At 40.8% G+C, this 14452-nt stretch overlaps 1 protein-coding gene and 1 non-coding gene across 2 annotated transcripts in view; both read right to left on the bottom strand.

Annotated features, from left to right (window-relative positions):
- The window catches only part of Snx12 (sorting nexin 12), a 127407-nt gene that overhangs the window by 38223 nt on the left and 74732 nt on the right, over positions 1-14452 (bottom strand). The gene's annotated exons all lie outside the window — the stretch shown is intronic.
- On the bottom strand, positions 8670-8789 carry LOC115030150 (small nucleolar RNA SNORA72). The gene has a single exon (XR_003835775.1). It is a non-coding gene; the product is annotated as a small nucleolar RNA SNORA72 (small nucleolar RNA).

The raw sequence follows: 14452 nt of genomic DNA, 5'->3' as shown, positions 1-14452 counted from the left end.
AAAAAAAGGATGCAATGGCAGGAGCCTCTAATTCTGGCACTCAGCAGACCGAGGCAAGCCTGGGCTGCATAAGAAAACCCTGTCTCAAAAGATCAAAATACATAAGCATGAATTCATAAAGTCACGTGCAAATGAGCAATAGCTTTTACTAAAACAGAGTGAGGACGATTCACAATGACAATTGACAGCAAAGCGGAAGCACATGCTTATGAGCCATGAACATTATAGCCTGCCATCTCAATGCAAGTTCAAAGTAGACAAAGAAAAGGAGAGAAGATGCAGAAGAAGTCAGGGTCTGAACAAGTAAAGCACAGGGTAATGAGGTCCAGGAAAGAATCGGAAATAAGAGAGACTAGAAATGAATTCTAAGGCAGAAAGAGCAAATGAACTCAAGATATAAAAGAGAAGATAAGAAGAGGGGACCTGCATAGAACCAAAACGAGAAGAATGAAGTGATAAAAAGGAAAGCAAGCAAAGACTATGTCAGCACTTGAGAAACTGAGACCAAGTCTCAAATCCTACTCCCCACCCCCCGAAAGAGGCAAAAGAAAAATACAGAGAGAAGAAAATAAAAACAAGAAAATAAAACAAAATAAACCATGTATAGAATAACAAATACCATGTTTTGTTTGTGGATCCTACAACCCTTTATGGAGAATACACATGCATATATATATATATATATATATGTGTGTGTGTGTGTGTGTGTGTGTGTTTGTGTCTGTGTGTGTCTGTGTGTATATGTATAGTCCTTGCACAAGAGCAGGATAGAGACTAGAGGAACATAGAAAATCAATGGGAAGGGGAAAAGCCTGTCTAAGAGGAGGAAGCAAAAGCTAGTAAAACACCCATAAAAGTGAGAACAGAGATGGGGTGGTGGCTCAGGCTTGCAATTTCAGCACTTGGGAGGCTTAGGCTGAAGGTTCAACACACGTTTCATGCCAGCCTGGACGATATGGTGAGTTTCAGGACAACCTGAACAATAAAATAACCATGACTCAAACAAATAAAATTAAAAGGTTAAGAAGGCTACAAGAAAGCTTCCCTGAGGGCTGGTGAGATGGCTCCGAGGTTAAGAGCACTGACTGCTCTTCCGGAGGTCATGAGTTCAAATCCCAGCAACCACAGTGTGTCTCACATAGATCTGTAATCTATGGGCCAGAGCAAAAGGCAAAAGGGAAAAGGAAGAGGGGGGGTTGGAGAGAAAGCTTATTCTGAAATAACTTGGAATAACAACTTAAAACAACATATTTTAAAAGCAGCTATAAAGAAATGACCAATACTGATATATAGCAAAAGTATTCCACTTCATTTTTATTTTATTTTATATTTTTGGTTTTTGAGACAGGGTTTCTCTGTGTAGCTCTGGCTGTCCTGGAACTCGGTCTGTAATCCAGGCTGGCCTCGAACTCATAGAGATTCCCCTGTCTCTGCCTAAAGTATTAGATTTTTAGTACGAGATTTCCTACTGGTGGAGGGGAACACATGAAAGACAAACAACCAGTTATCAGATGTGTTGACAATGATATTTTATACTGGAAGAAACACTCTGGCTACAAATAAAAATTGTTACTTTTTAAAAACCTATGTGTCGGGCTGGAGAGATGGCTCAGTGGTTAAGAGAGCTGACTGCTCTTCTGAAGGTCCTGAGTTCAAATCCCAGCAACCACATGGTCCTGAGTTCAAATCCCAGCAAAACAGCATTTTCATGAGATATAGGAAAAAAAAAAACCCAACATAACCGAAGCAGTCAAATTTCTGACTTGGAGTCTCAGGATCTGTTGGCAGTTAATGGTTGCTTCTGTGATGTCACTCATAATAAAGTAAATAACCACACCCATGCTCACACAACCCCAATTAACCTCAGTGGGTCACAGACACTAAACAAAAGTCATGAACATAGAGGGCAACTCAACGGTTAGAAGAAAGGGTTCAGTGGGAAGGGGTGGGAGGGGTAACAGGGGATGAAAATGACCCAATACATTACATACATGCTTGAAATTATCAAAGAATATAGAAAATGACTGACACAGAGGTTTTTTTTAAAGATTTATTTATTATTATAGATAAGTATACTGTCGCTGTCTTCAGACACACCAGAAGAGGGTGTCAGATCTCATTACAGGTGGTTGTGAGCCATCATGTGGTTGCTGGGATTTGAACTCAGGACCTTCAGAAAAGCAGTCAGCTCTCTTAACCACTGAGCCATCTCTCCAGCCCGACACATAGGTTTTTAAAAAGTAACAATTTTTATTTGTAGCCAGAGTGTTATGAGCTGAATTGCATCCTCTCACCAAACAAAAAAGTTCCCATGTTGAAGACCTAGGCCCTGGTACTTGAGAATGGGTGACTATCTGAAGGCAAAGCCCTTCCCTCTGACTGCAGTCCCTAAGAGGCAGTCAGTCAGCAGCCTCTTAGAAGCTCGGTCCTGCAGCACTAGACAGGCATTTGCTCAGTCAAAGGCTACATTCCCAGTATTGTCAAAACAAATTTTAAAAGAGGTGATTTGTTCACATAAAGACACCAAAGGCATGTCGTGGCAGCATACAGTTGAAATTTCAAGGCTAGCCTGAGCTACACAACAAAATCCAGTCTCTAACAATAAATAGCCAAAAGATAGCAGGGGAAAGGCTGTGTCGTGAATGACCAAGGCAGCCTCTGTCAACCAAGGATAGATGCCTCAGAGGAATCGAAGCTGCCAACACCTGACCTTGGGCCTCTACCTTCCAGGACTGTGAAATATATTTCTGCTGTTTATGACACCCCGTCTTTGGTGCAGTTTTTTTTAAACGACATCCTGAGTCTCCAAACTTGTCAACCTACACTCACTCTATTCTTGTGGCTCCCTTCCTAACAAGCTGCTACAGAATAGACTCTAGAAAAATAAAAACAGCTGGAAAAAACATCCACAAAAGGACGGTTTGTGTCCATTCGATAAACTAACTAAATAAATGCACATAGATCCATGTATAATTGCTGTTCAATGATGACTGTCAGTATAAAAGTGTAGTTTATAATAATGCCAATGGAGTGCTGGAGCAGAGAGGGTGTAAACAGGTTCTCTGTTTTCACCATTCTGTTAGCAGTGGAAGCATTAATATTCCGCTCAGAGACAGTTGTGTATGGCATGGCATATAAAGCTAGTGCATAATAATATGATAATTTAAGCCTATTATCTCTTGTACTTGTGGGTTCTCAAGGATGAAAGAAAGGAGATTCAGAGGTGAGACAGCTAAGAAAACCCCTGAAGACAGGACTTTGAAATATCAACACATCAGTATCTCCTGTCCAGTTTTTCCTTAAAAGGTTTGAAACGCTGATGAACTCAGTACCTGTGAGTATTGCTGCTAGCATCCAGACCTTGTGGCCTTGAGACACCATTTCCTACAAAAAAAGAAACCAGGCCTTTTTAGAGAAGTGATTTCAGGTCTATGCCAGGAAATGTATAAAATGGGCCTGAAGCATCAATTTGGTTCAATTTCTGAGTTTGTGGAGACTTTTTTTTTTTTAGTTGCTGACATTTTAAAAATAGGAATAAAACAAATAACTGCTTTGAAAAAAATTAATGAGAAAAAGCAAACATTTACATTGCTTTCCCTTAACAAACTATACCATTGGTCAACCAAATAATAGGAGAGGAGATGTTTTTCTTTATCCTAGAAAACAGATGAAGAATAATAGAATCCAAATGTCACCATTCTACAACCCTTAATAAATAAATGGATCTAGGCTTTAAGCAACAAATGGCTACTAATACCACAGAGAGACAATAAACATCATGTGCCTTCTGCCAAGAGAAAACAAATATCACCTGAGCTTGATCTCAAAGCCATGCAAAGAACCAATTACACAAAGCTGTCCCCTGACCTCCACAAGTGCCACATGACCTGTATGCTCACATATATGCATCATGTACACACACAATAATAAATAATAAATAATAAAATTTTAAAAATATTTAACCTGGTCTACAAAGTGAGTTCCAGGACAGCCAGGGCTATACAGAGAAACCCTGTCTTGAAAAAACAAAAACAAAAAAAACAAAAAAAAAACAAAAAAAAAAAAGAAAGAAAAAAAAATTAAAGAAGGGGCTGGAGAGATGGCTCAGCGGGTAAGAGCACTGACTGCTCTTCCAGAGGTCCTGAGTTCAATTCCCAGCAACCTCTTGGTGGCTCACAGCCATCTGTAATGGGATCTGGTGCCCTCTTCTGGTGTGTGTCTGAAGACAGCTACAGTGTCCTCATAAAATAAATAAATCTTTAAAAAATAAAAAAAATATTTCAAGAAAATTCAGGTCCATTTTATACATTTCCTGGCATAGACCTGAAATCACTTCTCTAAAAAGGCCTGGTTTCTTTTTTTGTAGGAAATGGTATCTCCAGAGACACAATCAACAATACCCAGGCTTACAGACCATATAGGCCAAGCTGCCCGGTTTCTTCAGTAAACAAGTTGCAAGAGAGAAAAAGCCAGGAAAGGATAGAGAGTATGGCTCAGGGCTATAGAGTTTACCTAGCATACAGGGCACACTGGGTTCTATTCCTGCAGTGTGTTTAAAGAAAAAGAAAGGCCAGGGTCGGGGCATACACTTTTGATCTTGGGAAACAAAGGCAGTGGATCTCTGTTCGTTCCAGGCCAGCCTGGTCTACATGGCGAGTTCTAGGACAGCTAAGGGCACACAGAGAAACCTTGTCCCAAAAATAGATGTGGGACTTAGGAGAAGAAAGGAGAAAATATATTAGCCAGTTGGGTAAGTGTAGAGGCAAGGACAGTCAGAAGGCTAGGGCAGGGGGCACTGGTTTGTTTGTTTGTTTTTAATGATTTATTTATTTTTATCTTATGTATATCAGTGTTTTGCCTGAATCTGTGTCTGGGTGAAGGTGTTGGCTCCCCTGGAACTGAAGTTACACGATTGTGAGCTGCCATATGGGCATTGGGATTCAACCCAGGTCCTCTGGAAGAACAGTCAGTGCTCTTAAAAAAAAAAAAAAAAAAAAAAAAAAAGATTGATTTATTTATTTTCTGTATGTGAGGACACTGTAGCTGTCTTCAGACACCCCAGAAGAGGGCATCAGATCGCATTACAGATGGTTGTGAACCACCACGTGGGTGCTGGGAATTGAACTCAGGACCTCTGAAAGAACAGTCAGTGCTCTAAAGTGGTGAGCCATCTCTCCAGCCCCAGCCAGTGCTCTTAACCACTGTGTTAGCCCCTTGACTTTTTAAAAATATTTTAATTTAAAAATTAGATGTGGGTTGGAGACATGGCTCAGCAGTTGAGCAGTGGCTGAACTTGCAGAGAACCAGAGTTTGGTGCCCAGTAACCATGCAGAAGTTTACAATTGCATGTAATGCTAGTCCCAGGGGGGTCTGATACCCACCCTCTCCTGTCTCTGTGAGCACCACACACACACGGTACAGATTCATATACTCAGGCACTCACACATACACATACAAATTTAAAAAACAAATCTTTTAAAAAAATTAGATCCATATGCACTGGTATTGGAAGATGTCCAAATTCTGTAGTAATTTAAAAAAAAATCGGAACAGTATGTTCAGTGTGCTCAAATTTTTATTTAATAAAATAAATAACACTATACATGCTGGGATTATGTAAAGAGACTTCATATAAATATGCAGCAGTCCATGGAGCTATTCTCAGGGCAGTCATTACAGAGGAGTTCGCTTTCAAAGTGTAACTTGCTATAATGCTTGTTTGAAATCGAATGGGCATGTTTTACTTTTGTAATCAGCAAAAAAAAAAAAAAAAAAAAAAAAAAAAGTGCTCAAGAAAAGACAGATGGAGGGAAATGAGATAGGGAGGGAATAGAAGAAGGAAAAGAAAGATCACCTAGCTCTTCAGATTATAAACTGAGGCATTCTGCACTAGGCTTTGGTAAATAATAAGAACCACCTCCTCAAGTGACTCTCAGCGTCCTTTGTAGCTATGTTTAAAATCCATAGTTCGGACTAGCCAGCCCCATGGTTACCGAGGGAGAGCAATGTACAGCCTGAGTTGGGGATTGTTGTTCTGGGAAAGGTGCTTGTCCAGCATGTGCGTGGCCCGGCCTCGAACTCTGGCACTACAAATAGTCTAAAAGCATGGAAATTCACACATCTTTGGGCATGGATTCCTCATGGCATCTGGTGGGGAAGTCAGTACTTAAAAAACAAGCCCACTGCTTCAAGTTTTCTCTTTGACTTTCTTCTCTTTGGCTTTGATGCTTTGAAGGAAGCAACGCCCTTATCTTTCTGTTTATGCTATATGCCAGTGGCTCTCAAGAGTGTGGTCCCCAAACCACCATAAACAAACTGTTAGGCCCCATCCAGACCTACCAAGTAGGATTCTCTCTGGGCAGGATGAAGCAGTTTTCTGATAAGGTCTCTAGTAGGATTGCCAGATAAAATACAGAGCACTCAGCTAAGTTTGAAGTTCAGATTAATGATGTATAAGTTTTTACCAAAAAATATTTGTAGCAATTGGGACCTACTTATATTGAAATTTAATAGAACATTCTGGCTTTTGTGGGGTGGGTGGGCGTTGGTTGTTTTTCTCAGTCTGGAAGCTTCCATTCCCGGGTGTTATGATCCCTGTTTGCCTGAGAAAAACTAGGGTAGAGGTAAGGCAGGAGGTTTGCATTCTGAGTGACACGACTGCACTGTTTTTTAAATTCCACAAAAATGATTGTCATCTACGTAAGACAGACAAGACTCATGACAAGGAAGCAGAGATGTGGGGACAGAGCCAGTGAGCCTCAGGGCCTAAGGTAAAGTTTAGGAGCAGAAGGAAGCTGGATTTTACCAGAAACTTCCAGCATAGTAATTGACTTCAGCTCCCGAGCTCACGGAGCTCTGCCTTCACACCAAGATGACTGTGGTAGGCTAGGAGAAGGTTTCAGACAGGGTCCATATGTAACCCAAACTGACTTCGAACTCATTATGTAGCCCAGGCTAGCCTTGAAATTGCAATCCTTCTATTTCTATATCCCAAGTGCTGGCATTACAATGTGCATCAGCATATGGTTAGGGGAAAAAATACCCACGTTTTAATGGAGTGAGAAGAACATGGCTTCTTCATATTCATAACACAGGAATATGGCCAAGACCAATTTGTGCTCACATCAGGCTGATGGTCACTAACTCTATAGGTAAAAATTGGAGAAGAGATACTCCCTTAGAGGTTGGCTCCTGGGCAATCCTGTCCCTGTCTTATCAGTGTCTAAGGCAGTAGTTCCCAATCAGGGGAGAGTTTAACCCTTGGCAATGTTTGGAGACATTTTGGTTGTCAAAACATGAAGTGGGCATTTTAGAGACATCCTGAAACACTCACAGCCCAAGCTAGCTCCCTCTACAAAGAATTATCCAGTTGCAAATGTTAACTTCCAAGTCCTGGAAAGGACTCTAAAACACCTTAATGAGGAGAATGAGCTGAAGCCTTCTTCCCCACTGTCTCCCTCCTCTCCCATCTCAAGACCCGGACTCTCCTCTCTCGGAGGATAAGCTGTGTATGCATTCCTGGAACTCAGAAGGGAGATAATGTAAGTGTCAGGATTCTAATCTGTAGAATGTGGGTAAAAAATACGTAGCTCATACGGTTATTGCAGAGACTAAATGAGTAAATAGTTTAAATTCAGATATTTATTGAGCACCTCCACTATGTGCCAAGTATTCTGAGCCCACACACAGTCTTTGTTAGTGGGGAAGCATTGGAGTGACTTCATCACTCATACTTCTCTCCCTTATTAGACAGACCTAATCCCCTTGCTTCCTTCCCAGAGAACTGGGGAGGGCAGCCAATACCTTGTTAGAAGAGCTACCTGAATCTGCTCTGTCAGTCTGTGCTGACTTGCTAAGGTCTCTCATCTTTAGTTTCAAACACAGCACCAAAGCTAACATTACCATATATATCTAGTTCACGTGTTGACAGCTTCAGATGCGTAGTCATTGCATACGTGTCATTTTCAACTTCATGACTCTCATCCTCTTCCCTCCCATGGTGAAACCCCTGTCTTCTTCCCAACAAATCCCCCAGACATTTCTCTAATTTAAAAAATAATAATTTAAAAATTAGCTCTAGGCTAGGCTGGAGAGATGGCTCAGCAGTTAAGAGCAGTGGCTGCTCTTGCAGAGGTCCAGACTTTGGTCCCCCCACCCAAACCCCATTTTCCATGTCTTGTGGGGGAGGGGAGCCAGCCACTAGCACATTGTTCTTAATCATCAAAAGCAGCTCAGGCCTGGGGGAGGGGCCCTGTAACGGAGTTCCCAGCCCTGGTTTATTTTTGTAAACAGTGGACCCTCCAGAACTCTCTTAGCAAGGCACCCACTCCCCCTCTCTCCTTTCCTTCTTTATTAACAAGCCCTCGGAAGCTTTAGCAAAGACAAATTACCATTTTTGCACAGTTTACCTTTTACCAATCTGTTCTGGCATGCTTGTAATATCAGAACCACCTAGAAGAAGAAAATCGGTCGTTTTCCTCACCTGTGACTGCCATTCCCACTTCCCTACAGTGGCTCCACATTCTTTAGTGGAGACAGCAGACTTGTACTGATTCTATACAAATTGTTGCAGTAGCTGCACTGCCAATTTCCCGAGGTTGCTCAATGATAACTTAGAATGTTAGCCATCATATGATCACAGAAGATGGTCATATAATAAATCAGACGTGATTTATCACCAGAATTTATAATACCACACCTAGGTCTGGGGACACATCCCTGACGTTAATATAGTCAGTGTTCAGCCTGACCTGATTAGTAGCAGACCAGAAGAGCCAGGATGTCTGCAGTCAGTATTTCAAACGAGTTAAGCCTTTCCACCCTGGAGGCTTCTGTCTATTGTCACAGTTTGAAGTGGCCCCCTCCCCCTTTAATGGCTCTAGTCTCTTCAGCAGCCAGGATTTCCCTGGCCCATCCTCCCACAAACTTCTTTTCGGAAGCCCTTGATTTTTCACTCACAGTCCTTACATTGAATTCAATATGTTCATTACTCAGTTCCAAACAAGGCAATTTACAGAAGAAAGTCAAGTTGCCATAAATGCAAAATTCTGTTCTACTAAGGAAATACAAATAAAACATTAATGTGATACTTCACACAAAATTAATGAAAATCACAATATCTGGTACTGGTGAAAAATTCATGGAAATAGACACTTTTGTACACTATTGATAGAAATGTGAGCATCTGTAACCTTTTAGAAAAACCATCTGGTAATATTTAATATTCACTAAAGTTTAAAATACATATCCATCCCTTATACACTAGGACAATTCTCCCAGAGCACCTTAAGCACACATGTGCAAATATGTTTGTGGCCAGAGGAAACTGAAGGTGAATAATAATATGCTGTGAATTAAGGAATGTAATTAACTAAGCCTGCATCACTGAGGGAATGCCCAAATTAATAACACATTATTTATAGTTTGTTTCAAACTTTGCTAGTGATAATATTGCTACAGTAAATATCCTTTCTCTTGATAATTTTATTTTTAAGTTGATGTCTTCACCTAGAATACAGTAGACAACTATTATAGAGTTAGTTACTAGGCTGCAGATGTGGTTCAGTTGATTGACTGCTTGCCTAGCACACAGAAAAGCCATGGATTTGATCCGCAGCATGATAGATATTACTGGTGATGGTGGTACACACCCCAGCACTCACGAAGGAAGGGGAGCAGGAGCAGGGAGTTCAAAGTCATCCTTGGCTTCACAGTGGAGTGTGAAGTCGGCATGGGGTCACATTAGACCTTGTCTCAAAAAACAGAAACAGCAAACAGAGGCTGGAGACATGGGTCAGTTGGTAAGAGTGCCTGCTACACAGTCATAAGGCCTGGAATTTGGATCCAGGCACCCATATAACTAGTTAGGCATTGTATGCACACCTATATTCCCAGCTCTGAGGCAGCCAGAGACAGGAACATTGCTGGGCTTGCTGGACTGGCTGGATTCCAACTTAGGTAACAAACTGTAAGGCCCAGTTCAAGGATAGACCTATCCTAGTTCAAGGATAGACCCTACCTCAAAGATATATGGATAAATACAAATCTAGGCTGGGCATAGTAGCTCATGCAGGCAGATACCTGTGAGGTCCAGGCCAACTAGCATTAGGCTACATAGCAATACTCTATCTCCAAATAATAAGTAAATAAGTAAATAAATAAATAAATGTCTTTTTTTTTTGTTTTTTTGAGACAGGGTTTCTCTGTATAGCCCTGGCTGTCCTGGAACTCACTCTGTAGACCAGGCTGGCCTCGAACTCAGAAATCCGCCTGCCTCTGCCTCCCAAGTGCTGGGATTAAAGGCTTGCGCCACCACGCCCGGTGGCTTTTTTTTTTTTTTTTTTGGAATAAATGTCTTCTTAAATAAAGGCTTTATTACAGAGAAATACATGCCAAGCCACATTACAATGTATCTTTGTAAAACAAAAAACAAAGACATAGAAAAAGTCTTGAAGTGACTCAAAGACAAAAACGCATCACCTACAGAGAGCCCCAGTCTGAATGAGACTACATTTCTCATTCGAAGCCATGAGAGACAGAATAAAGTAGTCCGTTTGTCAAGTGCTGAAGCAAATGACCCATCAAAACACAGCATAATGCACGATGACCTTAGAGCTATGCCCAAATGTAGGAAACTGCACCCTAAACAAATGAAAAGAACTGAGAACAGGCTACAAGCTTCTTCCATGGCCAAACTAGAACAATCTAAGTGAGAAAATGAAGAGGTGTTAAATTATAACCCAAACTATAAAATACATACCCATGAGTCCATGCCGCTACACATAAAGGACTGTTACGCTGAACAAACAAATGGTAAACAGACCAACACACATTCATGAGGGAGAAGAGACAAATGGCCTATTCTAATACTATCTATAGATCCTCCTCCCTCAAAGAAGTGAAGCGTAACTCTATTCTTTCAATTTGGGCATACATACTGACTTCCAAAAGTCTAGTATAGAAAAGGGGGCAAGAGTAACTTTATTGTGAGGACAATAAAGTCTAACAAACACTACCTCAGCCAGGTTATAAAGATCAACACTGACTGGTACGCCATTTTGAAACTCAGTATCTGTGATACAACATGGTGAAAATTTGTCTACTTCTGTAGTCTCCCCCAAGTCCATAACTCAGTTTAATCATGACAAATGTACCACATAGATTCCATTATTTTACAAAACTGACAAGTAGTCACCAAAAAACATCAAGGTTTTAAAAATAAGTGAGTGAAAAGGAGTCAGAATCCAGAGGAGTCAAGGAAGCAGGATGACTAAATGCAATGTGATGTTCCGGACAGGATCCGGGAACAGATAGAAAACAACAGATAAGAACAACTAACGGACCCTAGGGGCTAAGGAGATGGCTCTGTCTGCAGAAGAGGTAGTGACACAGCATGAGGACATGAGTTCAAATCACCCCTGTATGAGGCCAGTCCCTACAGTCCCGGTGCTGTGCGTGCTCAAAAGAGAGTTGCTGGGACCTAGTGGCCCCTGGCCTAGCTTTAGGTTCTGTGAGTCTGTCTAAGGGAATGAGGTGGAAAGTAGCCATGACATCTGACCACCACCTCTGGAAAACGTCGTTCTCTCACCTCCACTTCTGTTCTGTGGCTTGCACGTACCTTCAGAGCACCACCCCACCACCACCACGTACACGCAACAGTAATTGATTTTAAGTTAAAATTTAAAATATCATAAATAGGATAGATATAGTGAGTTGATATATATAGTGAGTTATGCAGAAGGATTTCAAGTGTAAGACCAGCCTGGGTCACCTAGTGAGACCCTGTAAACATAAAACTAAAAAGCCACAGAAAAAATAAGGAAGTAGAAAGAGAAACATCAGAAACAAACAGAAGACAAGTACTAAAATGTCAGACTCCAGGCTACAATTGTGAGTTTTGTTCTCCAAAAATGTACATTGAAGTCCTCAACCTCAGAACCTTTAAGTGACCTTTTATATCAATAGAGTCAATGTACAAAGAAGCCATCAGTGAGCTGGAGAAAAGGCATTGTGGTTTAAGAGCACTTGCTGCTCTTGCAGAGGACCCAGGTTCAGTTCCCAGCACCCACATGGCAGCTTCCAACCATCTTTAATTCCAGTTCCAAGAGATCTGATACCCTCTTCTGACTTCCATTGATACCAGGCCCACATGAGATGTATATATACATGTACATGTGTATGCAGGCAACACACACACACACACACACACACACACACACACACACACACACACAGATTTTTGAAAAGCCATTAGGGTGAGTCCTAAATCTAAAAATGCCAATTTTCTCCTAAGAAATTGGAAGGTTGAAATCCAAAGAAATTTATAGAGACAGGGAATGGCATGTGGAGACTGATGCAGAGGAAAATGGCCCTGTGAAGACAAGACAGAGATTGGAATTAAGCTGCTGCAAACCATAGAACCCCCATGGCTACCCCACCAAAGCCAGCACAGTGAGTCGTAAATCTAAGCTGGACCAGGCAAAGAAAAATCCTTCTGCAGAGGATCTGACAACTGCCCACTCCAGAACTGTCCCATGGCTCTCTAATCACAGCAATCTTAGGGACACTAATAAGATTTTATGCCTAAAATATAAATGGCCCAGTTAAAATACAGAGATTGGTAGGCTAAATTTTAAAAAAATCACAAACCAAATATATATCATTCTCAGGAATGTCATGTAAAATGTAATACAGCTAGGTTGAAAAAAAAAAAGGTAGGCAAAAAGCTGTATCCCACAGAGAAGTGTGGGTTAACCTGATATACCAAAACCTACTGTACATTCACTACAGTATGATCAGCTGAGGAAATCAAGTTGCAGGGTACTTTACATGTGTGTGTAAAATAAATCGTTTCACTTTTTGTAAGAAAATATCCATGATTGGGGCTAGAGAGATGGCTTGGCAATGAAGGCACTTGGCTGCTTTTGCAGACCATCGGGATTCAGTTCTCAGTACTCGTTGCCTGTACCTCCAGCAGGGAAGCTACAGCTCAGGCCTCTGTGGCTGGCCCCCTACGTTCACATGCACATACTCCCACACAGGCACATAAATAATAATAATGCAAATCTTGAAAAAAAGAAAATATCCACTATCAACATCACGTACTTTCTACATATGCATACACGTACTCAAATGCTATGTAAAAGGCCACATATATTGGTCCCTCAGTGTTCCAAGTAGACAGACAGTAGGAGGTTGTCAAAGGGGAGACATCATGATGATGATGATGACAAGATGATAATTAATACTTTGCAAACAGGAGCACACTAGCCAATCTTTTGAGGCAAGGACTTATTATGTAAATCAGGCTGCCTGGAGCCTGGAGCAATCCTCTTGCCCTTGCTTGCTCCTGAGTGCTGGAACTGCAGGCATGTGCCACCATGATGGGCAGATTTTAATAATCTTATGAATTTCTAGTGGCTTAATCAGGACAAATAAGCATAAGCACACAGAGGTAGGAAGTGTGTTTCTCAAGCTGTTGCTTTGCTGAACTTTCTGTTCTTATAAAGATATTTTAAATTGTTAGTGAGGAGTTAAAAGTAGGTTTAAAAAAATCGGTGGTCCTGTAAAATTCCTTCTTGGAGATGCTTACCAAGTTAGACACCATGGTTATTTGCATATTTCCCAGCTCCCTCGGTGGTTGTCTCTTTTTTACACTGTGGGAGATCTTTTACATCTTATCTGTCCTTTATATGTATCATTCTCTATATAAAGAAGGAAAGATTATTAACTTGATCATCTTGTATCTTTGCATTACTTTGCTTGTTACCATGAGAATATACTAGTTTTTTAATCTGGAATACAATTGAAATTAACAATAACATTAACAACAAACTGAACAGAAAAACCCACCTTTTCTCACCAAGGAACTCTTGTTCCTTTCTCTACCTTAGTAATAGTGTCATCACTTGTACGAGGGACCTGTCATGCTAGGTCACTCCTGTAATCTTCCACCCTTTCTTAATTAGTCACCAAATCCAGATTCTAGTTATAAATATCCCTACCTTCCTCTAATTAATCATAAGTCCTATCCTAAATCTCTTCTAAAATCCCTTCCCTTCTCCACCGCCCTTGCCAATAAGGCTTCTGCCAGTTTAGACTTTAGTCATCTGAGTGTTTCAATAGTCCTTCATGTAATCCCCTCTGCTGCCCCTCTGCCTTTTCTCTTTCAATAATGCACTCAAGCAGTAGCTTTCTAAAAGGTGTCAGTGTATATTGGGGCATAGTAATGCACATATAATTATTTTACTAGTTACACTTTAATGTCAATATAAATAAGACATATCCTAAGTTCATGACTCCAAAAATAAGACATCAAACTGTGAATGGAAAATACAGTAAGTGAAGTTTGGAAAGCATCCCTTTACAGTGTAGGATACAAACTGTGTGAGTCTTTATTTTTTATTTTATTTATTTATTTTTTTGGTTTTTCGAGACAGGGTTTCTCTGTGTA

This window comes from Mus caroli, unplaced genomic scaffold (genome assembly GCF_978045245.1).
Source record: "Mus caroli unplaced genomic scaffold, Mus_caroli_1 scaffold_5, whole genome shotgun sequence".
Classification (NCBI taxonomy): domain Eukaryota; kingdom Metazoa; phylum Chordata; class Mammalia; order Rodentia; family Muridae; genus Mus; species Mus caroli.
This window is presented reverse-complemented; position numbering and strand designations above follow the sequence as displayed.